Here is a 26,775-nt window from a genome sequence, read left to right as displayed (position 1 = left end):
TAGCTTCAGCAATCTCAGGAGCAAACTCTGCCAAACCTTCTTCATATTCCATGGGCTGTTCTCCTGGAAAAATTGGCTCGTCAGTCTGACCAGCCTCCAACACCTCCATCGGAACGGGTTTGCTGCTCCTGCTTGGCTGAGGGGACTCCCTAGGGAGAAAAGGCTTAAAACTCCTCCCTAGCTGGCTTCCTTGCCTGTTCTCTGCAACAGGTTTAAATACCTTAGGGCGACACCCTGCTTTGTCAGCCCTGGCAGTGTTCCAAGGACCTCTTGGGCTCCCCCGGTGGTCGGTGTCATTATTTTCCAAACTATGATCTTAAGAAATCCTGAAACTTTCTTTCCTGGATTTTTCCTTAACTTTTCTGGTTGGTTTAAGTGGAACCAAGGCAGGGAACATACCTTGTTGGTCACAGCGTATACCGCGCAAGGTTATGCACGGTTTGTAAAAACACGTATAACACGCGCGTTATATGCGTGAAAATACGGTAAACTACCTCACTTTCAAGAAAAGACTGACAACCGTTCCTATTTGATAAATTCCTGTCAACCCAATGACTATGCCCTCTCTCCATGACAATGTAACCATTTTCCATAATATGATATAACTATTTTCCTTGCAACAATGTATCCTTCCTCTACAATGTCTTGTAACTTTTTCCCCTCTTCTAACAGTGTAACCTTCCACTACAATGTGATGTAACTACTTTTCTATGTTGCTGGATGGACCTCTTATCTTGTAAATTGCCTAGAATCTGTACTGGATAAGTGTGATTAAGAAATCTAGATTAGATAATACTCAATGAGTCTTAGGATCTTTGTATTTATAGCCTGAGGTTTATCATATTCTCTTCATGGAGGAGAAAACATATAAAGGCAGCAGGCTGTAAAAGATACCCAGTTTGGGAATATTTTGATGAAGTTCTTCTACTTATGGGTAAGGAAGGTATGAATGCAAAATACAAACACTGCAACAAAGAAATGCAAGGCCTGGTGGCCCAAATGAAGCAATATTATGAGAAGTGCTTTGATGAAGATGACAAAAGGAATATGTTTGAACATGTAGGATCTTCAAGTTGGTAAATGTTTTGATTTCATCATATTTGTTAGACTGCCTTGAGGAATTAACCATATTTGAGCAAAATTATATTTGTTACTAGTCTTTAAGCCCTTTACATTAACAGGTGCTAAAATAGATTTGTAGACTTTTAGCACAATGGGGCGCTGAGGTGTTTCTTTCTTTCTTTCTCTCTCCCTGCCCCCTGTATCTACCTGGTCCCCTGTCTGTCTCTCTCCCTAGCCCCCTGTCTGTCTTTCTGTCTCTCTCCCTGCCCGCTCTCTGTCTTTCTGTTTCTCTCCCAGCCAGCTGTCTATCTTTCTTTCTGTTTCTCTTCATGCCAGCTGTCTATCTTTCTGTGTGTCTTTCTGTCTGTCTGTCTGTCTCTCTCCTTGGCCCCCCCTGTCTGTCTGTCTTTCTGTCTGTCCCTGCCCGCTATCTTTCTCTTTCTTTCTGTCTCATTGGCCCCCTTTCTGTCGTTCTTTCTTTCTGGCTCTCTCTCTCCCTGCCCGCTGTCTATCTGTGTGTCAGTCTTTCTTTCTGTCTCTCTCCTTGGCCCTTTTTCTGTCTATCTTTCTTTCTGTCTTTCTCCCAGCCAGCTATCTGTCTGTCTGTCTTTCTGTCTGTCTCCCTGCCCACTGTCTGTCTCTTTCTGTCTCTCTCCATACCCCCTGTCTTTCTGTCTGTCTATATTTCTTTGTCTGTCTCTCTCCCTGCTCACTGTCTGTTTTTCTTTCTTTCTGTCTCCTTGTCCACTGTCTTTCTTTCTGTCTCTCCCTGCCCGCTGTCTGTGTGTCTTTTTCTTTCTGTCTCTCTCCCAGCCAGCTGTCTGTCTTTCTTTCTGTTTCCATGCCACCCTGTCTTTCTTTTTCTCTGTCTCTCTCCTTGGCCCCCTTTCTGCCTGTCTTTCTTTCCTTTTGTCTCTTTCCCAGCCAGCTGTCTGTCTGTCTTTCTTTCTGTCTCTCTCCATGCCTCTCTCCATGTCTTTCTGTGTGTCTGTCTTTCTTTCTGTCTGTCTCTCTCCTTGGCCCCCCTTTCTGTCTGTATTTCTTTCTGTCTCTCTCCCTGCTCACTGTCTGTCTGTCTTTCTTTCTCTCTCAGGCAAGATGTCTGATCGTAGCTCTCCTCCCTTTTACCTCTGGCTCCTTGACTTCCCGGCAAGCAAACCCAGTCACAACGCTGAAGAGCCACGGTCATATTCCTCCACGCCTAGTGGCTACCTTCGGGCTGGGGAAACTTTGCTAGTCCCTATCTGTGCATGGCAACGGTGCCTTGACCCTTAGAGGTCTGGACATTTACCGTTCATCGAGGCACAGGCTGGCTGGGGTGTGGGAGGGGGAAGCCATTGTGTATGCGCATGAGGATGGAGGCCGATGGAGAAACCGCCACAGGCTCCGGCGCAAACAGAGGCATGGAGCACGGATGCATGGAGTTTGAAGTGCGCATGCACGCTAAGGGTTTTTTTTATAGCAGATTATTACTGCATGGTGCCATCATTTTGATAACAGTTTTTATGAAGAAATAAAGATTTGAAATAAGCAAATATTCCTTTTTTGGACAATACTGTGTGGTAGTGAATACAACTATTAATACTAAATAAGTAGAAATGGTATCAATAATAAAATAACAGCATTGATGTTTTTGTTTAGTGAAATCTATTATCAACCTAAAGGATTATGGAAATTATCAACCTTCAAGATCATCAGCCTCCTGTTTTATAGTTTTAGAATTATCTGTCTATGATAGTGTTTCAGTCACATCATATAATTCCCATATCCACAGTATATAGTAATAATTTTATTTTTATATACCGCCTGACCAGGAATGGTTCTAGGTGGTTCACAACAAGTAAAACTGAACATGCAGTGAAAAATACAAATTTAAAAGTGGTACCTCGGTTTACGAGTGCACCGGTTTGCGAGTGTTTTGCAAGACGACCAAAACACTCAGCAAACTTTTGTCTCATAAACCGAGCACTGCCCCGATAAACGAGCACTCAACAATGGTGGCCCAGGGGTAACTGCCTGCGGGTACTGCAGCAATTCCAAAGTGTTGCCTTCCTTCCCTCGGGGTCCCCTTGGGGCTGCCCTCCCGCTTCGGCCGATGCCTCTGCCGTCGTTCAGCACCTCCTGGCTCCCATCTAAGCCTGCCGCCATCCTGAATGAGCATGTTTGCGGCTTCACCTCTCCTCTCTTCTAAGTCAGCCGCTGCCCTGACAACACGCTCACCACGTATAAGCACGCAGGACGTCCTGCCCTGGGCCACCATTGCTGAGTGCTCATTTATCGGGGCAGTGCTCGGTTTATGAGACAAAAGTTTGCTGAGTGTTTTGGTCGTCTTGCAAAACACTTGCAAACCGGTGCACTCGTAAACTGAGGTACCACTGTACTTACATACATAAAATAAGAGAATAACAAGCTAATAACATATGGTTGCAGTACTTATTTGTTGTACCTCCTAGCCAAAGATTTCAGTGTCCCAGATAAAGACTATGGGCTCCTTTTACAAAGGTGCCCTAGCATTTTTAGCGCACGCACAAGATTAGCGCGCGCTAGCTGAAAAATTACAATCTGCTTAAAAGGAGGTGGTAGCAGTTAGCGCACGCTAAAACCGCTAGCGCACCTTTGTAAAAGGAGCCCTATGTCATTCAAATTGCTAAATACTTCCATAACAATCATTTTGCAGCAGGAGCACTGAAAACAATAGAAACATGATGGCAGATAAAAGCCAAATGGCCCATCTAGTCTGCCCATCCTCAGTAACCATTATCTCTTCCTCACTCTAAAAGATCCCAAGTGCCTATCCCGGGCTTTCTTCAATTCAGACAACCATGCTAATACTCCAACAATATATTAGATTGGAACTCTGTAGTAGACTGGTTTGAGCAGTATATCAAGAACTGGCTAATTCTGATAACAGTTTGTAAACAAAATCCAGAGAAATTTGATGGCACTGTTAAGGCCAAAATTCTCAATATTAGGCTTAAGAGAAATGTTGAAGATGTACTAAGGATCCAGAACCCCATTTCTGAAGTTTTAAACAAATACAGCTAATGCTGTTGAAATTTGGAAGGAACTGAGTGAGCACTTAAAAACAGAACTGCACAAAGATAGAATTAAATTGCAAGCATTAACAAAATGAATGGGACAAGCACCTGCTCCAGCTCATTTTCTTGCAAATATTGTCAATATTAAGGAGTAGAGGAGTGGCTTAGTGATTAGGGTTGTAGTTTCAGCACCCTGAGGTTGTAGGTTCAAGCCAGCACTGTTCCTTGTGACCCTAGGCAAGTCACTTAACACTCCATTGCCCCAGGGACATTAGTCAGATTGTAAGCCCATCGGGACAGATAGGGAGAAATACTTGAGTTCCTGAATTTAAACCACTTAGGCTATAAGTGGTCTATAAATACTAAAAATAAATAAATATCCAGCACCAGGGTCAAACCTTAAGTGTTCAAGAAGAGATAGCTATGACATGAGTATCCAGGAATTATCCATCTGTAATGCCAACTATAAAAAAATTTCAGAGGTAAGGGGAAACCATTCAAAAAATAGCAGGCAGAGAAAAGGGTGAAGCCATCAACAGCAGCAAGCAGTTACAGAGATGCAGAGCTACTAACCAAACTGAGGATGTCAAACCACTGCAGCCAAGGGCAGTGAAGCAGGTAGTTCCATTACATCAGCAGGAGCTGATAGGAGCCCAAGATTGGTAGATTCTGAGGACATTTTGTATGCTGAGGCAAGGGAGGGGAGAGAAAATAAGTATTTTTTAATTATTTGCATATTTAAAGAGCATTTTTTGATTTATTTATGTTTAAATTCATTGTATTGCACTATTTATATTTTAAAATTAATAAAGATTTACAAAAAAAAAAAAAAGAAATAGCAGAGTCTGAGCTCCTGTGGAATGGCGGAGGATTATTCAGGCATACCAAGCTATGAGGAAATGGATATGTACTGAATATCCCCTCCTGACAAAGGCCACAAAATTCAAGTTGGGTTCATAGTACAACCGGCCTTTGTACATACTAGTGCTGCCCGATTCAGAAAAAAAAATTCAATTTGATTCAGCCTATTGAATCAATTTGATTCAATTTTCCTGCCCAATTGGATTTTTTTTTTTTTCAAACATCCTGGTGGGTTTATTTTATAGCCTCTTCATCCCTTTTATAGTCTCTTCACTCCCTTTGCCCTCTCCTACTCACACTGGTGCTGTGATGTAAACAAAATAAACAAAAAATACTTTTCCTCTCTCTGTTAAATACTAGCTCATGTTCGCGGTCTAACACCAGCTCTGGCAGAATACACATTTCAAATTTGACATATTGTAATCACAAAACAGAAAATAAAATTATTTTTTCTACCTTTTGTTATCTGGTCATTATTCAAATCATGTTTGTTCCATGTTCTGTTTGTCTTCTGATAACTCACTTGCCAGGGTCTCCTTTCTCTGTGCTAACCATCCATCCATCTTCCATCTCTGTCCTCCCCTTCCGTTTTCCTTCCCTCCCCCGGAGGTCTGGCATCTTTCCTTTTTTTTCAGCTCCATCCCCGCAGCTGCAGTGATGGACCCCACCATCCATAGATCCACCATCTCGGACCTCAGAATAACTGAAATTTTCCCAAAGAGCCACAAGTTAACAATGGTCTGCAGAGAAAATAAAAGAGGCGGAGGAATTGCCATCATAGCCAGAAGCACAATAAACTTAAAAATACAAGACAAAACAACCAATCCATACATGGATTTACTAGCCTGTCAACTTTCAAGCACATCACTCAAAGGAACACTAACATGCATACTCTGCTACATAACCCCAAGTAATTGGATCACAGCAAAACCAATATTTGAACAATTTATATATCAAAACTCATTAACGACAACCTACAACTTAATCCTAGGAGACCTCAACCTCCACCTCAAAAACCAATCCTGCAAACATGTAGGAACCTTACTATCATACCTCAAGGCCTTAACATATAAAATACTAGACCCTCAAACTACACACGAAAAAGGACACCAACTCGACATTGCAGCCTACATGTCCCAACAACCCACACAACCAGAGATCCAAACGGAAAATGAAACCGTTCCCTCTGGTCTGATCACTACACATACTCCTTCGAAATCAATTGGACCAATAACAGAAGCACTCCAATTACTCAAAAAACAACGCACAACTCGCACAAACATATTGATCCTACCATATTCTGGACAAAAGCAGACAACATAATCCAGCACTACACACCCAAAGACTTCATCTTACAATGGAACCGTCTAAGTACTGCAACCCTGGACGAACTAGCCCCAGAAAGACCCAAAACCAAAATCCACAGAAAATCAGACAAGTGGTTCGACAACGAACTACTCCAACTCAAAAGGCAATGCAGACAACTAGAAAGAAAATGGAGAAAAAGCAGCCAAGAATCCACAAAAACAGCATGGAGAATAATGAACCAAAAATACAAACAAAAACTGAAAGAATAAAGAAAGACCTACTAAAAGCAAATAGGAGAAGGACTCAAAGATACAAAAAAGCTATTCCAGCTACTAAAAGTTCTCACAGACACCACACCCTACCTAGCCAGCAGCAACTCCCCCTTCCCTCAGCCACTCTCTTAGCCACATACTTCAAAAAACAAGATTGCAAACATCAGAGCTACGTTCAATGGAATTCCCACTCACGTAGAAGAGACCTTACCCCCACAGAAAAAAAATCAGTCGCAGCACACAGAACCTGGTCCCACTTCTCACCCATACAATGGTCAGACTTCAACAAACTATATAATAAATACAGCCACGCAGCCTGCGACCTCAACCACTGCCCCCCATACTTATTGAAAACCTCAAGCACACTATTCCGCTCCCTGCTCTACTCATAGATGGACAATTCCCACAAGACTTCAGCAAAATCATCATAACTCTGATACTAAAAGACCCCAAAGGAACAATGGACCAACCATCCAACTACAGACCCATAGCCTCAATCCCATTGTACGTCAAGCTGATGGGAAGGCCTAGTAGCCAAAACCTTAACCTCATACCTAGAAAACCACAACTTACTCCACCTCACACAGTCTGGCTTCAGAACCAACTACAGCACTGAGACCTTACTAGGAACACTAATGGACACAGCTAGACAACATCTCTGTACATGCAAGAAAATCATGTTCATACAACTAGACCTCTCTGCAGCCTTTGATCTGGCAGACCATAACATCCTCCTACAAACGCTAGACTCCATAGGAATCTCAAGTAAGGTTCTCTTATGGTTTAAAGGCTTCCTACAATCCAGAACCAACAGGGTTAAAACAGTTAAAAGAAAAATCAGAACTATGGTCCAGCCCTTGCGAAGTTCCCCAGGGATCACCTCTATCTCCCACACTATTCAACCTATACATAGCCTCCCTCAGATCCTGCCTAGACAAATGTGGCATAACCTCATACAGCTACGCAGATGACATCACCATTCTCCTCCCCTTCGACCACCCAGAACCTGTCATAACAGGCACCATACACAAAACACTCGAAACAGTAGCAAACTAAAACTCAACCCTGACAAAACAAATTTCTTCCTCCTAGAAATCAGCAAAACTCCAACCTTAACAAACATAGTAATAAACTCGATCTCATACCCCATTGAACCCACACTAAAACTTCTTGGAGTACTGATTGACAGAGGCTGTTCCATGCAACCTCAAATCAACAAAGTAATAAAAGCATCATTCGTGACTATGAGAAACCTAAGACAAATCCGAAAATTCTTCGACAAAACAATTCCAACTTTTGGTACAATCTCTTATCCTTGGACTAATTGACTACTGCAACATACTATACCTCCCTTGCCCAGCGACCATGATAAAGCAATTACAAACAATACAAAATATAGCCTTAAGACTCATCTACTCATTGAAAAAATATGACCACATCACAGAAGCATACCACGACTCACACTGGCTCCCAATACAAGCAAGAATACACTTCAAATTCTACTGCCTACTTTTCAAAGCTATTAATGGAGAAAGCCCATCCTACTGGAACAACCGACTAACTCAATCCACCTCAATCAGACACAGGAGAACCCACTCACTATTCACACACTCACCAACCAAAAATGTCAAACAAAGAAAACTACAGTGGTACCTTGGTTTAAGAGCATAATTCGTTCCAGAAGCATGCTCTTAAACCAAAACACTTGTATATCAAAGCAACTTTCCCCATAGAAGATAATGGAAACTTGAACAATTCGTTCCACGTTCCACCAACCCACCCCTCCCCCCGAGGCTACTGGCACTGCTCCATCACTCCCTCCCCCCGCTCTAACCAGCATCGTACCCCCCGAACCGGCATCGCAACCCTCCCCCCCCCCCCCGCGAGAACCGCAAAGCATCCCCGTGCTGAAAGCGGCATCCGCCCGCCCTTCCTCCCAAGCACGGTCCTTACCCCTTCTGCTCGTTGTAAGGGTGAATGCGAGCTCCCGCCTCTTGCCTGGGCTGGGCCTTGAGCATCTGCGCATGCTCAAGGCCTTCTGGCTCTCGTTCTCTCAGGATCAGAGCATCAGCCATGGGAGAGGTCCCATACACTGGCTCCATGTCGAGCATTAAGGGCAGCACGAATCCAACTGATGCATGTGTCAACATTAGTAAAGGAGCTGTCTCCTGGGTCAGAAGACAGACCCTCTGCTTCAACTCTCTTCCATGCACAGCCAGTGTTCTGGCCAACTTTCTCATGCTTCCCAAGCATTTTGAGGAGTCAGATTCTGACCTCTCCTGTGAGTTAGAACCTACAGGAATACTCAGCTGTTGAGTCCTATGGTATTTCTTCTGAAGCTTTCCGCCACCTCAGAGGTGTAAGTTTCCTCCAGAGACTTTATCTTTTCCTAGTTTTCTCTGTGAAATGGCTCAGACAATACCATTCAAACTAGAAAAAGAGAAGAATCTTGCTCAGAGATCTTTGAAGTGCTGAATTATGACTCCTCCTATAGAGGGTATCACTGTGCCTTTTTATAGAGCTATAAAAGGATACTCTCTTAAAAAATTGGGAGGCCCCATTAGTGATTTAAGCAGCTCCCCCCAAAAAAAATTAACACCATGTATAAGATACAAAAATGTCCTGGGTTTGATATAACACAATTACAATATCATTCCTTAATTGTGGAGTCTGCTTTAAAATGTGCTCACAGTTCAAGGTCCCATGCTTCCAAGCATAGAAGTCAGAATTTTATACTCCTTTGGTAGATGAGTCTTTAAAGCTTCCGTGCTTACCAATCATATCCTAGACTATCAATTTTATTCCACAATTTATTTGAAGTCTCTACTCCAGAAATTGGTCTCCTTTGTGGATTTCCTTGCCACAGACAAAGCTTCTGAGTTTCAGAAACCTCATAGGAAACTTCTGGATACGCACAAGTTTCCAACAAGAAGTGCTTTTGATGCCTTTGATGTATCATCTCGCATATCTGCTTTATCAGTAGTCATGCATCATCTTACCTAGCTCAGAGTTTTGACCTGAAGCCTGCTGTTCAAGAGCGCTTTGCAGATGCTCCTTGTTAAAGAGGAGATAGTTGACCAGATTTTAAAAACACACAGGCACTATTCAAACATTATCTATACTACAGACTTCTTCCAGGAAAAATTTAGGAATGTCACGATACTCTTATTACTATGATACTAAGATTTAATTTACCCAGGCCGCTTCTGCTCAGAGACCTGCCACTGCTCCCGCTCAAGATAACAGAGATGACAAATATCACAAACCCCATCTCAGCCTAAGCAACAATTGGCTTGTTGACTCCTGCATAGAGAGCATTACAAAACAACCTGCCGATCAGAGGTAGAGTACTCCTATTTCAGGAGTGCTGGCCCCTCATAACATCCAACCACTGGGTTTTTCTGATCATTTGGCAGGGCTATACTCTGCGCTGGGACAGAAGGTCTCTCAAACGTCTACCAAAAGAGCATCATTTCAACTCCTTCCAGGAGATTGTACTTTGACAGAAGATCTTGACTATTATTCAGCAAAATAACATAGAACCCATGTGGAATGGGGTCATACTGGACTTAGTGCTTACAAATGGGGAAAGTGTTTCTGATGTTACAGTGGGTGATCATCTGGCATCCAGTGATCACTGCTTGGTATGGTTTAATATTAAGATGGGTATAGAAAGGGCTTATTAAAAAAAAAAAAGTTTCTAGACTTTAAAAACAATTTTGTTCAGATGGGAGATTACATCAAAGAATTGTCTGGATGGGAACGTCTGGAAGGAGTGGAAATGCAGTGAGAAAAACTAAAAGGAGTAATTGTAAGAGCAACAAACTTTTTTGTCAGTCAAATAAGTAAAAGTAAGAGGAAAAGAAGGCCGCTTTGGTTCTCAAATATAGTAGCTGAGAAGGTAAAGAATAAGAAGTTAGCTTTCATAAGCTACAAAATTTCACAGAAAGAGGAAGACAGGCAAAATATCTGTAAAGTTAAGAGAGGCTGGTCGTGTAGTCAGGAAAGCAAAGATGCAAATGGAAGAAAAAACAGCTGACATGATAAAATAGGGAGATAAGACATTTTTTTAGATATATCAGTGATAGGAGGACGTGCAAAAGTGGCATTCTGAGATTCAAAAGGGAAGGTGAAGAAAATGTAGAAGCAGATAAAAGGCTAAATTGCTTAACAAATATTTCTGTGTTCATGGCTGAAATGCTGGGAACAGGACCACAGAAGACAAATGTGAATAGGGATGGAAAAGTGGTAAAACTTGACTGATTTTCAGAGAGTTGTGTTTGTAAGGAGTTAGCTAAATTAAAGGTAGACAAAGTGATGGGGTCAGAAAGTATACATCCGAGGGTGCTGAAGGAATTTAGGGAAGTTCTGGTAGCTCCGCTAACTGATCTTTTTAATGCTTCTCTAGAGTCAGGAGTGGTACCGGAGAACTGGAGAAGGGCAGATGTCCATCTACAGAAAAAGTGAAAGTGAGGAAGAAGTAGGGAATTACAGGCTAGTAAGTCTGACTTCTGTGATAAGCAAATTAATGGAAACACTTTTAAAACAGAGAATGGAGAAGTTTCTAGAATCTGGTGGATTGAAGGACTGAAGGCAACATGGATTCACTAGAGGTAGGTCTTGTCAGACAAATCTGATCAATTTCATTGACTGGGTGACCAGAGAATTGGATAGAGGAAGTGTGCTAGAAGTAGTATATTTAGATTTTAGCATAGCCTTTGACAGTGTTCCACACAGACGTCTAATAAATAAACTGAGTGCCCTCGGGATGGGCCCCAAAGTGACAGCCTGGGTCAAGAACTGGTTGAGTGGAAGATGACAGAGGGTAGTGATTAATGGAGATCAGTCTGAGTAAAGGGATGCTACCAGTGGTGTGCCTCAAGGTTCTGTTCTTTTGTTTGTTCTTTTTAACATTTATATAAGCGATATTGCTGAAGTGCTGTCAGGTAAGATCTGCCTCTTTACGGATGATACCAAAATCTGCAGTAAAGTAGACACCCCGGATGGTGTGAATAACATGAAGACCTAGTGAAGCTTAAAGAATGGTCTGAAATTTCGCAAATAAAATTTAATGCTAAGAAATGCAAGGTCATGCATTTGGGATGCAAAAACCCAAAGAAACAAAGTTTAGGGGGTGAAGAACTTCTGTGTATGACAGAAGAGTGGGACTTGGGTATGATAGTATATGATGATCTAAGGTAGCCAAACAGGTTGAAAAGGTGACGGCGAAAGCTAGGATGCTAGGGTTCATAGGAAGAGGTATGGCCAGTAGGAAAAGGAGGTATTGATGCCCCTGTATAAGACTCTGGTGAGACCTCATTTAGAATATTGTATATAATTCTGGAGACCACCTTCAAAAAGATATAAAGATATGGAGTTGGTCGAGCAGAAGGCTACTAAAATGGTGCGTGGTCGTATGAGGACAGACTTAAAGATCTCAATTATGTATAGTTTCAAGTTTATTGCATTTGACATACCGCCTAAGGCCTAAGCCAGGCATGGACAACTCTGGTCCTCGAAGGCCGGAATCCAATCGGGCTTTCAGAATTTCCCTAATGAATATGCATTGAAAGCTGTGCATGCATATTCACTGGGGAAATCCTGAAAGGCAGCGAAGAAGCCTAGCAAGAACGATTCAAGGCCGAAGTTGTGTATTCTAGAGCTGAAGAAGTGAATTAGATGTTAAATGCATCTTGGAACAGGAATGTTTGGAGGCACAGTGTTCTTGTCTTAAATTGATAGGAAGGGAGTTCCACAAAGATGGTGCTGCAACGGAGAAGATGGTCTTATGGGTGGTGTCGTGCACTATTTGGCGCATAGACGGAATTGTTAGAAGAGACAGCTGGGTTGGTCGGAGCATCCTAGAGGTGGTATAGGGTTGTCAAATATCTATCAATGAATGCCGGTGAATGATTGGACCTTAAACATAAGAAATAGTGTTTTGAAGGTGATCCTATGTGCTACTGGAAGCCAATGTGCCATTTTAAAGAGGAAAGATAGGAGAGGGGAGATATCATAGAGACATTTAAATACCTACGTGGTATAAACGAGAGGGCATAAGATGAAGTTAAGAGGTGATTGGCTCAAGAGTAATCTAAGGAAATACTTTTTTACCGAAAGGGTGGTAGATGCATGGAACAGTCTCCCGGAAGAAATAATTAGTGCAGCCCGATTAACCAATTCACTTTGATGAATTGATTTGTTTCCTTAAAAAAAAAAAAAAAATCGGACTCATACATTCAGTGAGTCCTGAGTCTCCTCTCCTAAGACAGCAGTGGTGGTGAATAGGCTGCTCCTGGCCTGCCCGCTGGGGCCTTCCCTCTGCCGTATCACTGGTGACGCAGCAAAGGGATGTCCTGGTGGGCAGGCTGAAAACAGCCTGTTTACTACTACTGTTATAGGAAGCCCAAAAGTTGTGGTGTGTGTGTGGGGGGGGGGGGGTTCATTCAGGAAGTGTTGCATAGGGGGATGTGAGGGAGAGATGAAAAACTTCTTCACGGGGATAGGAGGGGGGAAAGAAATGGAATTCCCTTTATACCCGCTGAATCTTGCTACGCCAGCCATGTCACAATCGAATCTCATCACGGTCTCATCAACTCTTCCCTTCCCCTGTGTCACCATCTTTCCTCCTCTCCTCCCCTGTATGCAAAGGATTGTTTCTTCGGGTCGCGGTATCAGCAGCAATTACCACATGCTGCCTGCTGCTGACCACAGCAGAAGGGAGACTTCTGGGTTAGCGGTAGGCAGCATGTGAGATTCACTGCTGATATCATGACCTGAAGAAGCAAACCTTGGAGTACAGGGGAGGGAAGAGGTGAAAGGAACTTCAGGAAGGAAAGCTGGTGGCACTGGGAAAGAGAAGAGGTAAGAGGAAGACAAGTTGCATAGTGGGGAGGAGGGGGAGAGGAAAGAAAGTTGGTGGCACAAAGGAAGGGGAGGGAAGATGTAAGAAGAAAAGTTGGTGGCACAGGGGGAGGGTTTGAGGAAGGAAAGTTGGCACAGGGGGAAGGGATGGAAGGTTTGAAAGGAACTTCAGGAAGGAAAATTGGTGGCACAGGAAGAGGGAAGAAGTAAGAGGAAGTAAAGTTGGTGGCAAAGGAGGAAGGGAGGATGAGAGGAAGGAAAATTGGTGGCACAAGGGGAGGAGAGGAAAAGGTAAGAGGAAGGAAAGTTTGTGGCACAGGAGAAGAAGAGGTGAAAGGAACTTCAGGAAGGAATGCTGGTGGCACAGGGAAAGGGAAGAATTAGGAGGAAGGAAAGTTGTTGGCACAAGGGAAGGGGAAGAGGTGAAAGGAACTTCAGGAAGGAAAGCTAGTGGCACAGGGAAAGGGAAGAGTTAAGATGAAGGAAAGTTGGTGACACGGGGAGGGAAGAGGTGAAAGGAACTTCAGGAATGAAATCTGGTGGCACAGGGAAAGGGAAGAGGAAGGAAAGTTGGCACAGTGGGAGGGGAGGGGAGAGGAAGAAAAGTTGGTGGCACAAGGGGAGGAGAGGTAAGAGGAAGGAAAATTGGTGGCACAGGAGAAGGGAAGAGGTAAAAGGAACTTCAGGAAGGAAAGCTGGTGGCACAGGGAGAGGGAAGAGGAAGGAAAGTTGGTAGCACAGTGGGAGGGGAGGGGGAGAGGAAGAAAAGTTGGTGGCACAAGGGGAGGAGAGGTAAAAGAAACGAAAATTGGTGGCACAGGTAACCGAATCCCAGTAGCAAAATATTTGTTGACCAGTATAATCAAAACGGGTTTTTAGACCTATCCAGAGACTTTTTAGGCCTCTGAATCCCGCTGTGTACCTAGAGCGAAAGGGACATTTTTGGAGGAATGGTTAGGGTAGAATGTATGAGGGATGTGGGCTGACCTAGATTTAGTCGTCCTGTTGGAATAATCTAAGGTTTGACGAGACTGCTTAGACAGAACTTATACGTTGTGTCTTAGGTGATCTAAAAATGGGTATAAGTGCTGAAAAGGTATCCAAATGACCAGATAACCACTGCAGGGACAAAGTAAAGACCCCCCCCCATCCCGTGTTCAGTGACCCCCTCACACTGCCATAAAAATCAGAATAAAAACATACATACTTGCCTCTGGAACATCAGCACTTGGCATAGGAAAGCCTAGTAGAGCTGCACAGAGTGGCTTAAGTAGTCTGGAGGGGGTGGGCTTGTGAACCATATAGAGGAAGACCCAGGCTCATAAGCTACTCTAACCACTACATTTATGGTGGAAAATATGAGCCCACCAAACAAACCCAAAATCCCACTCTACTGCCATATAGGTGCCATCTGCATCCATAAGTGCTATTTAGGTTGTAGACAGGTGAATATAGTGGGTTTGGGAGTTCTGGTGAGATGTATTCAAATTTTTCTGTATCTGCTTTAAGCTGATATCAGGATTGTCTCCAGCTTACCTTTTTGCTCATTTTAGGCTCCTTTTACTAAGCTGCGATAGCGTTTTTAGCACATGCAGAATTTTAGCGTGCGCTAAACCCGCGCTACGCAGCTAGAACTAACGCCAGCTCAATGCTGGCATTAGCGTCTAACGCGTGCGGCAATTCTGTGCATGCTAAGCACGCGTTAAAACCTATCGTAGCTTAGTAAAAGGAGCCCTTTGTGTTGCATAGACCATCAAGAGAAACTAGAAACTTCTACTTATTTGCTTATCCAAAAATTAATGGGTATAGATATAAGACCTTCTTAGGACCCTAGCATTTCAAGCTGGTAGGCAACAATCTTGGTTAGATAAATGTATTCTGCAAGCTATGTTATCCTATTGCAGTTTTCAGAAATTAATTAAGACCACTTTGTTCGATAAGTTTATTACTTAGTGAGTTTTATTATTGAAATTCTATTTTACAAATATTTGTATTTTTTACTGTATTATTGTATTTCACTGATTGTCCAGCTCTTTTTAGTGTTATGGCGGTATAAAAGAGTAAAGTTATTATTATTATTTATGTGGCACTCTTTTTGTTAAGTTCACAGTAGTGCCCATCACAGTGCTCATCACTTTGCTGGCCCCTTCCATGTCCAAAAGATATTGTTCTGGATGTTTCAGACTTGGATGAATTTTTGGTTGAGAATGTGGTATAAAGATAGATGTAATCCCCAGGTATGCCATTGTCTGCTGGAAGTTGGTGGAATGGGAGGGGACTGTATTATTTGTGGAATGTGTTGCAATCTAATGGGTCTCTCCAATCTTTTCAATCATTATGTGATTCTTCTCTACTGGAGCCCGGTGATTGGTTCCCTTATAACCAACTACATCACTATGTCAGCACTTTGCCCAAATCGGACTTGAGAAAGGAAGTTCAAGAAAAACTGTCTGAAGCCCTTTGTTTGATGGCACAAGAACCTACACCGTTACGTTTTCATCACCACTTTTTACAAGACCTAGCCGGTGAATTGGATTATGCTTCCTTGGCTCATCAATGGACTTTGGATTTACACTTCACCGTCTCACATGAGGTGCTTAAGCGGAGTTTCTCCTTGGGCATGAGATTGTTGGTATCTCCGGCTGAAAAAGAACGCTATTACAAGTTTCTGGCCCGGGCATACTTTGCCCCAGTTCGGGCTTATCGGGTGCATGCGAGTGATACTGACTGCTGTCCAAAGTGCGCGGCCCCGAGTGCTTCTCTGGGTCACATGTTTTGGCTCTGTCCGGGAATTCAGGCATATTGGAAGAGAATTTGTCTGCATGTTCAATCCATTTGGAACTGTACTTGGTCGCCCACAAACACTTTTCTTTTCACGTTGAAACTTACTCTGGTGCCCAAACGTCAAGGAGCGGCAGCATTTGTTCATAAGACAATATTCATGGGCATTAAAACTATTCTTCAGTGCTGGCTGTCTGAGCATACCCCAACACTAGCACAATGGCGTGCTCAGATGATTCAACTGGCGGGTTATGAGCGTTTGGCCATTGCTGATATCAACTCTAAATTAGGATCTGCATACTTACGTTGTTGGCTACCTTTTTGTGACACTTTGACCCCGGTGGTGCGCAGTAGACTGCTAAATTGATGTGTAACAATGGCTGTTCCCATGGGCGGGAGTGGGTGGGTGGGTGGGTGGGAGGACGGATACTAGGGGGTTTATTACTGGTATGGGAATGCTGTATGGTTGTATTGCTGTATTGTTTGTTTTGACATTGTTTTTTTCACAAAATAAAAGATTGAACCATAAAGATAGATGTAAAGGTCTGGACAATCAAATGCCTGGACATACGTAGACAATTTTAGAAAAAAAATCTTTTAGACGTATTTTTTGAGAATGGACCTCTTTCGGCAGCTGACTTTGAGAAACTAGCGCCCTGCATCCAAATCAGACTTGGACATTTGTTTTGATTGTGCAACCAAGTAGCTCCAGATGCATTCCTACATCACTGGAGGAATAAACCTAGGTACTCCCTTCCCCCAGGAGTCTAGGACGATTCATCATGGCCAGTTCAGCATGACCATTTCATCACAGCTGTTTCAGCGCTGAATCAGCTGCAATGCATGGTACTTGTTATCTGTGCCTTTTTTCCATTCTCCCCAAGTCCAGCATATCTCCCCTGGATTTGCCCACCATCATTCCTGCAGCTTGACTTCTCTCCCTTTCAGGTATCACACCGATAGCTGCTGCCACCGAGGGAAGGCACTTTGGACGAATTACAGGCAAACACGCCCCCCCCCCCCCCCCCCAAAGAGGTTTCCATGCCTCTCACATCCCCCTAAAATTCTCTGCCCATATAGTTCAGCATTTGGGGGAGTGATGCTTTCACCCCCCATACTCCTCCCTGAAATTCTTCCTCCCCCTCTTCTCCCTGTACCCCAACCCCTCTCAGAATGGGATGACTCAGCACTCTAATGCAGCTTTCCTTCTCCAGTGCACATCCCCTCTCAGAATGGGACAGTTCATTGTGGCCAGTTTATTGTGGCTGCGATGAAATGTCTCTAGATGAATCATCCCATTCCATCCCCCATAGGGAAAACTCTTCTCAAGTTGCATCACGATCAAGGAGACATGATTCTAATTGTGCCCTCAAGGCCGCATCAGATTTGGTTCCCTTTCCTAGCAGAACTATCATCCAAAGAACCCAGCTCTAATCACATAGTATGAGGGATTCCTCTTTCACTAGAACCCTCACTCCTTCACCTTGACTGCGTGGTTCTTGAAGACTTACACTTACTTTCCATGCATCTCTCAGAGGACATTTCTGTGATTCTCTGAGCTTCAAGGAAGCCTTCTACACAGCAATGTTATCAATTTAGATGGAAGAGATTCTCTGGTTTACAAATAGGGCATTAAATCCTGCCACATGCCCTCTTCCATCTCTCTTGGAGTACATCTTTCTAATACTAGCCTAAAAACAAACTCAGTCAGAGTACATTTGCTATTAGCCCTTTTCACATGAACTTTAATAAGCCTACATCTGTTCATCTTCTAGTAACATGCTTCATGAAAGGTTTGTATCATACCCAAACCTCCCAGTAGTGTGGGGCCTTCATGTCAGCCTTGCTGCCCTCATGAAACCTCCATTTGAATTGCCACACAACTGCTCACTAAAGTTCCTTTCCTGGAAGGTTATTTTCCTCATTGCTTTCACTTCTGCCAGAAGAATGACAGAATTTCAAGATCTTGTAGTAGGACCCACCTTAGACCAGATGTCATGACAGAGTAGCTCTTCCAATCCATTTGAAATTCCTCCATAATGTCAATAAATCTATAGTTCTTTCATCTTCTTCCCTAAGCTTCCATAGCTTGGATTGGAAGGATGCTTTTAGCCCATTATCTGGACCGTACTAAACCTTTTAGAAAGTCTTTCAAACTACGAGGACCGGCGCAAGGTGTAGAAGTAGAAGAGACGCTGGGAAGCAGTGATCACAATATGATCCACTTCAACCTGGACACAGAGGCAAAACATCGATCCAGAACGACAGCCACGGCATTGAACTACCAAAAAGGGAATTACGAAGGGATGGAACTCATGGTGGGGAAGAAGATTAAGAAGAGGATAAGCAATGTAAAAACGTTAGAGCAGGCACGGTCCCTTTTTAAGGACACAGTCACCGAGGCGCAAAATCTATATATATACCACATATCAACAAGGGATCAAAGAGGAAAAAGAACACGGAACCGGCGTGGCTCACTGTAACGGTGAAAGAAGCAATCAGAGACAAGAAGACTTCATTAAAGAAATGGACAAAGGTAAAAAAATGGACGAAAACTGGAAAAAGCACAAACATCAAAGCAGGTGCCATAAGGCGTAAGAGGGGCCAAAAGAGACTACAAGGAAAAAATAGCCAAGGAGGCAAAAAACTTCAAGCCATTTTTTCGATATGTTAAGGGGAAATGACCCGCAAAGGAAGCAGTGGGGCTTTGGATGACCATGGAATAAAGGGAGTGCTAAAGGAGGACAAAGCCATCACCGACAAACTGAACACATTTTTTGCATCTGTATTTACCGAAAAGGATATACACAACATACCGGAAGCCGACAGGCTATATGCAGGAAACGAAGATGGGAAACTGACAAGAGTTGGCAGTCAGTGTAGAAGAGATATGCAGGTAGATTGATAGACTTAAAAACGATAAATCCCCGGGACCATATGGCATCCATCCGAGGGTAATCAAGGAAATGAAAAGGGCTGTAGCTGAACTGCTTCAACTAATAGCCAATCGCTCGATCAAATCAGGAAGGATTCCGGAAGACTGGAAAGTGGTGAATGTTACGCCGATCTTCAAGAAAGGTTCGAGGGGAGATCCGGGAAACTACAGACCAGTGAAAGATGGTAGAGGCGCTGATAAAGGACCTCATCATTGATCACCTTGACAGACACAATCTGATGAGGACCAGCCAGAATGGCTTCAGCAAAGGAAGATCTTGCTTGATGAACTTGCTGCACTTCTTTAAGGGAGTAAACAGGGAAATAGACAAGGGTGACCCGGTCGACATTGTATATCTGGATTTTTAGCAAGATCCCGCATGAACGACTACTTTGAAAAATTGTGAGCCATGGAATCAAGGGTGAAATACTCACATGGATTAAAAACTGGCTGGCGGATAGGAAACAGAGAGTGGGGTAAATGGACAATACTCAGACTGGAAAAGCATCACGAGTGGAGTGCCGCAGAGTTCGGTGCTTGGACCCGTGCTCTTCAACATATTTATAAACGACCTGGAAATTGGTACGATGAGCAAGGTGATTAAATTTGCAGATGATACAAAGTTATTCAGAGTAGTGAAGACGCAGAAGGATTGTGAAGACCTGCAATGTGACATAAACACACTCAAGAAATGGGCCACAACATGACAATTGCGGTTTAACGTGGATAAGTGTAAGGTGATGCATGTCGGTAACAAAAATCTTATACACTAATACAGTATGTCTGGTGCAGTACTCGGAGAGACTCCCCAGGAAAGAGACCTGGGAGTACTGGTCGACAAGTTGATGAAGCCGTCCGCACAATGCACAGCGGCTGTGAAAAGGGTGAACAGAATACTAGGAATGATTAAGAAGAGGGTCACGAGCAGATCGGAGAAGATTATCATGCTGCTGTACCGGGCCATGGTACGCCCCCACCTGGAATACTACATCCAGCACTGGTCGCCGTATATGAAGAAGGACATGGTACTACTCGAAAGGGTCCGGAGAAGAGTGACTAAAATGATTGAGGGGCTGGAGGAGTTGCCGTACCGTGAAAGATTAGAGAAACTGAGCCTTTTCTCCCTTGAAAAGAGGAGACTGAGAGGGGACTTGATCGAAACATTCAAGATAATGAAGGGAATAGACTTAGTAGATAGAGACAGGTTGTTCACCCTCTCCAAAATAGAGAGAACAAGAGGGCACTCTTTAAAGTTAAAAGGGGATAGACTCTGTACAAACATAAGGAAGTTCTTCACCCAGAGAGTGGTGGAAAACTGGAACGCTCTTCCAGAGGCTGTTATAGGGGAAAACACCCTCCAGGGATTCAAGATAAAGTTAGACAAGTTCCTGCTGAACCAGAACGTACGCAGGTAAAGCTAGTCTCAGGGCACTGGTCTTTGACCTAAGGGCCACTGCGAGAGCGGACTTTTGGGCACGATGGACCACTGATGTGACCCAGCAGCGGCAGTTCCCCACAAAAAACAACTTTTCTGTCCTTTGAGCCTAACAGATTGGGCATTTCTGTGACCAAACGTACCATCTCTACTTGACTGGCTGACTGTGTATCCTTCACATACTTTAACAGTAAAAAGAAGGAGGGAGTAAGCATTCCTCCTTCCTCTGAGCCACTCTCTTCTGCCCCTTCTTGGTGCATCCTGGGATGCAAAGGGCAAGACCTAAATACTTATAAAGAGTGTTTTTTTCCTTAGATGGTACCTAGGCCCCTCCCAGTGCATCTGATGCACTAGGCAGAGGTGGGGCACTGCCATTTTGAAGAGGGTGGCCCAGAGGCAGGAGGAATGCCTATTTCCGCATCCTACATTTAAGGTATATGGAAGGGTGGGGGTTCCAGTAGACCAGTAATGCCGGGGGGGGGGGACGGGGAGTCAGTTTGGGTTGGGATGCCACTAGACCAGGGCCAGTGGTATATAGGTAGTTGGGTTTGGCCCAATCTGGTCCAGTTGGGGGGAGGGGGTCAGGACCGGATTACACTAGACATCCAGGGAGTTGGGCTAAGCCTGGCAGGGTGGGGGGAAGTTGGGTCGGAATTCCACTGGACCATCAGGGCCAGTGATAACTAGGGGGTCAGGCCAGGTTTGAGTGGATCTGCTCAGGGAAGGAGCCGGCATGCTGTGAGATTTTTTTTTTTTTTTAATTTCCTGTCAGTGCCTGAACCAATCAGTGTTCAGGTACTCACAGTAAAGTTAGTTCAGACTAATGAGTGGCAAAAAGAGATTAGGTTCTTATCTTTGATAATATCTTTTCCAGTAAATAAGGATGACATGCTGAACCATAGCGTAATCCATTTGTGCTTGTGAGCATACTGTAAAATATGTAAATCACAGCTTTTCAACTCCTCTTTCTCCACCATCTCTGTTACCCCATTCAGTTCGTACCAAAGCTGACAACAACCCTGACAATAGAAGACAGGAGAAGTAGGGATACAGGGAATTCACTGAAACCAGGTGTCTGATCTGCTCAGATGACTTTAAAACAATCACTGAAGAAACAGTAATGTAGTAAAAATACTAACAAGCCTCTGAGAGGAACAATGAATATAAGAAAATACAAGTTAAGCAAGAAACATAAATAGCCCAAATATTTATGGAGCTGGACTGTTTCTCCCTTTGTAATTCTATATACAGACTCTTCATAATCCAATAGTCTGACTGACAGTAAAACCTTAGCAAGCACATCAAATAAATTGCTGAGCAGGGGGTTCAGCATACCATTCCTATCAACTGGAAAATATATTGTCAAGGTAAGAACCTAATCATGTTTTCCAGTGCAATAGGGATGGTATGCTGGACCATAGGCCATACCTAAGCAGTCCCCAAACTCTAGGGTGGGAGAAATGAGCCTGCCCATAGTACTGAGGACCTAAAAGAGGAATCCTCTTGTGCTGCTATGTACACCCTATAGAATTTGGTGAAGGTATGAAGGGAGGACCAGGTCACTGATCTACAAATCTCAGGAAGAATTGCTCTTGCTTACGCCCAAGAGGAGGCCATTCCTCTTGATGAATGCACCTTTGAGATAGGTATCTGTTTGCTGAAGCGATGTATGCAGAGGATATAGGTCTACAAATCCATTTAGAGATGGTGGCCTTGGAAGCGAGTCTGCCTTGTCTCACCTGATTGGTTAATATGAAAAGATGATCTGAGATGAAACTCATTGATCACCTCTAAGTAACGCATTAGGACTCTCCTGATGTCCCAAACTTTTAAGGCCTTTTCTTTCTTCTTAGACCCTGTGGGGTGAAATGCTGGCAACCTAACCTCTTGGTTTGCATGAAACATCAAAACAACCTTTGGTAAGAAGGAGGGAACCCTACGCAGGGTCACTCCCGCTTCTGTAACCCTGAGGAACCTGCAATTCTGAAATTCTCCTGGCAGAAGTAATTGCCACCAAGAAGACCACGTTGACCATGAGGGTGGCCTCCTGTAAGGGCTCATTCAGAGCTCTGCTAAGTCCCTCTAAAACTATATTAAGATTCCACGATGGAAACAGGTCTCGAATCGGACTGAAGAACCAAGTTGCCTTTTTGCAGTCGCCATGAGGTTGAATGTCGATGACCCCATCTTCTCACAATGGCTGGAATGCTTTCAAGGATAATGACCAATCTACTGGGTCTACTGAGATAATCCCCTTGAATATTGTCCACTCCAGCCACATGCACCACAAAGATCACTTGCAACTGTGTTTCTGCCCAACAGAATAATGCTTTTGCCTCCTGCCTGAGTGGAGCACTCCTGGTGCCTCCCGGACTGTTGACATAGGCCACTGCAGTGGTATTATCGGAGATGATTCTGACTGTTTTACCTTCCAGCAAAGACTGCAGTGTCAGACAAACTACTTTTAGTTCCAGCCTTTTGAAAGGCCACTTCTGCTGTGACAGAGTCCATTGCTCTTGAACTGGGTGACCATTGCAATGAGCCCCCCAACCAAACAAGCTGGCATCCGTCGTTATGATAACCTGTGAATCAATCAGGAGCAGGATCCCCTTCACTAGAGCTCATGCTGTATCTGGCTGCCGCTGTCCATGGGAGTAGAACTTGCAAGGAGTCTCTCTCAGGGATCAGTGAGACATCAAGGCACCACAGAGGAGGTGCATATGTGCCTTTGCCCAGGGCATCACCTCTATTGTGGCCAACATTGACCCAAAGACTTGAAGGTAATGCCACACAGTAGGCGCTGGCTTGGCCAATAGGTCTATATTTATGTATTCAATTTTCTATGCTGTTCTCCCTGGGGTGCTCAGAACGGTTTACATGAATTTATTCAGGTACTCAACCATTTTTCCATGTCTGTCCCGGTGGGCTCACAATCTATCTAATGTACCTGGGGCAATGGGGGGATTAATTGACTTGCCCAAATTTACAAGGAGCGGGGTGGGTTTGAACCCACAACCTCAGGATGCTGAGGCTGTAGCTTTTAGCACTGTACCACACTCTCCTGAAGCTTCTGTTTGTGTGCTGAGTCTTCTAAACTGGAGGAGAAAGTGATTGCACAGAATGAGTCTGTTGATTTAATTTAATTTAATTCTTATATACCGCTAATAACCCTGAGGTTTCTAAGCGGTTTACAAAAATGAATGCATTAAAAGATACAATAAATAAAAATAAATAAGATAGTTACTTGGAAATTCCCTAACTGTCCCAAAGGCTCACAATCTAACTAAAGTACCTGAAAAGACAATTTATCTTTATCTCTATATATAAAATCGGAGGTATGTATGTATGTGTGTGTGTGTGTATGTGCCGCGATCACGCAAAAACGGCTTGACCGATTTGAACGAAACTTGGTATGCAGATCCCTCACTACCTGGGGTGATATGTTCTGGGGGTCTCGCGGCCCACCTGCACACGTGGGCGGAGCTACAAACAGAACATCAAATTTCACCCATTCATGTCAATGGAAAATATGTAACAAGCTGCCATTCTCACTGTAATTCAAAAACGGCTTGACCGATTTGAACGAAACTTGGTATGCAGATCCCTCACTACCTGGGGTGATATGTTCTGGGGGTCTCGCGGCCCACCTGCACACGTGGGCGGAGCTACAAACAGAAAATCAGATTTCACCCTTCATGTCAATGGAAAAAATGTAAAAAGCTGCCATTCTCACAGTAATTCAAAAACGGCTTGACCGATTTGAACGAAACTTGGTATGCAGATCCCTCACTACCTGGGGTGATATGTTCTGGGGGTCTCGCGGCCCACATCTCTATGTTGCTTGCTCAAGGCTGGGTTCACCCAATAATTTATATGTTCTTGCTCCAGGAGGTGAAACTAAAATTGTTGTTTATAATCACGTTTTGCGTTAGTTGTTTTGTATTCATTTTGTCAAATATTTCACATTATAATTTGAATATTGTACTTTTTATTAAGCTGTAAAAAAATAATTTCATTCACCACTATAAAGTATCTTTATTTGAATCCATTTACAGTGTTATTGCTATAATTAAATACCCGTGCAACGCCGGGGCATCAGCTAGTGAAAAATAAAGATAAAATATAAAGACAGAGATAGAGACTATAATGTGACTTAGAGCCCTAAACAGCTTGATAACTTCCCTCCCCTAGAATGCATACATTGTGTTGTGCAAGACAGATTCAATCTTTACTCAGAAAAAAAAAATGCTCATGGCTGTACATTTTGTTATTGAGCAACAACCAACATATTAATTCTCCAGAGTTATCATTCCAAATGCTCATGTAACAGAACACTGAGAAATATCTTAGGTTTTCTGAGATAGTCCAGATTTGATGATAGTTTTGTTATAGCTCTATTAAAAGTGGGGATTTTTCATTAAACTGGACATTTCCATTTATTGCACTTATCACTCCTAAAAAATAGTAAACACTAGGAGTACTAAGAATTCTAATTCTGGAGTCACATACAGTGCTGCTACTAACTACAGATAATTGGGTTCCATAACAAAACTGTGGTGAGAGTATTGCATAAGGGAGAGCTGCCCAACTTTATTACCAAGGTGCTAGCGGTTCTTATACTGGCTCCAGAGCCTCAGGGTGTGGCTATAGCTATTTATAAAATGGCAAGTAAGAGGAAGTCTAACGTATACAGTATGAGGCTATGCAAGAATTACAATGCACAATGGGCCATGTTTGACTCTATTTTCAGGGTAGCTTGGGCCATGGTGCACTTATATCCTGTGTCCCAGGATGGGCTGGTATGGTTTAAATTGCCAAGGCATATGCGTTTGTGGTGACAGTCACCAAGAAAGCTACTCTGCCCATAGAAGGGAAGATAGCTCTTAAGGTTATTCAGGATAAGAAACTGGGTCCTCCCTGCAATTTGTAGTTTTTATGCAGCTTGATCTGGCCTCAGCTGGTTACTCTGGCTGGGCAGCTGATGTGGCTTTGAAGCTGTGTCTCGCTAAATTGCTCTTTTGGGGGAGGTTGCAGTTTGGAGAGGAACTGGGAGTCATGTCTAAGTGTTCTTTTTAGCCAAATCAATTGCTCTGCTGCATTTCAAAAGGTGCAGTTCCAGACTTTTTGACAGGACATGTGAGCTCTAGTAATGCAGCAAGATTTTCTCCAGCCACTTGCCCTTTATGAAGGTGGAGCGGAGGCCCCCACTCTCCACTAAAGATGATAGGAGGATGTCCAGTATGTGTTTATTGAGAGGGGTCAGTTTACTGCAAACCAATGAGTCGTAGAGGTTTAAGAGATGTGGGCAAGTTAGAGTTTTCCCCTTGAATCATGAATTTTTTCTTAGTATCCCTGTGCAAGGCATTCCAAAGAAAGAGTTCTGTCCATTCTGTGGTCATTGCTTGTGCTGGGAGCAGTTCACCGGTGAGCAGCGTCAGGGTCACTACCCTGTCTTTGTAGTGCCAAAGAAGGGTAGATCCTTCCACCTTGTGCTTGATCTGAAGCATGCATCTGAAGATGTTGTCAGGTCAGGCATTTCCAAATGGATCTCTGTGCTTGGTAGAGGGCAACAGGATGTCTGGAGAAATTCCTGCTTGCTGGCCCTGAAGGAGGCTTACCTTGTTATTCTCATTTGGCCTCCACATCAGTATTTCCTTCAGTTTGTGTTGCTGGGTCAGCACTCCCAGTTTCGGGCAATGCTCTTTGGTTTGGCCTCTTCTAAGGCCATTGTAATAGTGGCAGCATTTCTGCGAAAGGAGGGAGTCCAGGTTCACCCTTATCTGGATGACTGGTTGATATGGGCCTCTTCTGCTCAGGAGAGCCAGCAAGTGTCCTACAGGAATTTCAGTTTTTTATATTCCATGACCTGGGTGATCAATCTAAGAGTCTCTTGGCTCACACGCAGTTGCTGGAGTGCATGGGTTATAGATACTCAGGGGGATTCAGATATTTTTACCAGACCAGAGATGAACCCGGATTCAGACCAAAGTGCACTGTCTATTACAGGGTTCTCATCCTTGGACTTGGAATTATTTCCAGGTTCTTGGCTCCATGGTGGCAGCACTTGATGGGGTTCCCTGGGCCAGGAAACACGTATGCCTGCTTCAACAATCTCATCTGTCAATGTGGTTTCCTCTCTCTCAGGACTATACTCTGCATTTGGTCTTGACTCCACAGGCAAGGGCCATCTTGTCGTGGTAGCTTTTCTTGGACAGTCAT

At 43.6% G+C, this 26,775-nt stretch overlaps 1 protein-coding gene across 2 annotated transcripts in view; it reads left to right on the top strand.

Moving 5' to 3' along the window:
• The window catches only part of ZPBP (zona pellucida binding protein), a 263,439-nt gene that overhangs the window by 223,731 nt on the left and 12,933 nt on the right, over positions 1-26,775 (top strand). The gene's annotated exons all lie outside the window — the stretch shown is intronic.

Source organism: Geotrypetes seraphini, chromosome 2 (genome assembly GCF_902459505.1).
Source record: "Geotrypetes seraphini chromosome 2, aGeoSer1.1, whole genome shotgun sequence".
NCBI classification, from domain to species: domain Eukaryota; kingdom Metazoa; phylum Chordata; class Amphibia; order Gymnophiona; family Dermophiidae; genus Geotrypetes; species Geotrypetes seraphini.
This window is presented reverse-complemented; position numbering and strand designations above follow the sequence as displayed.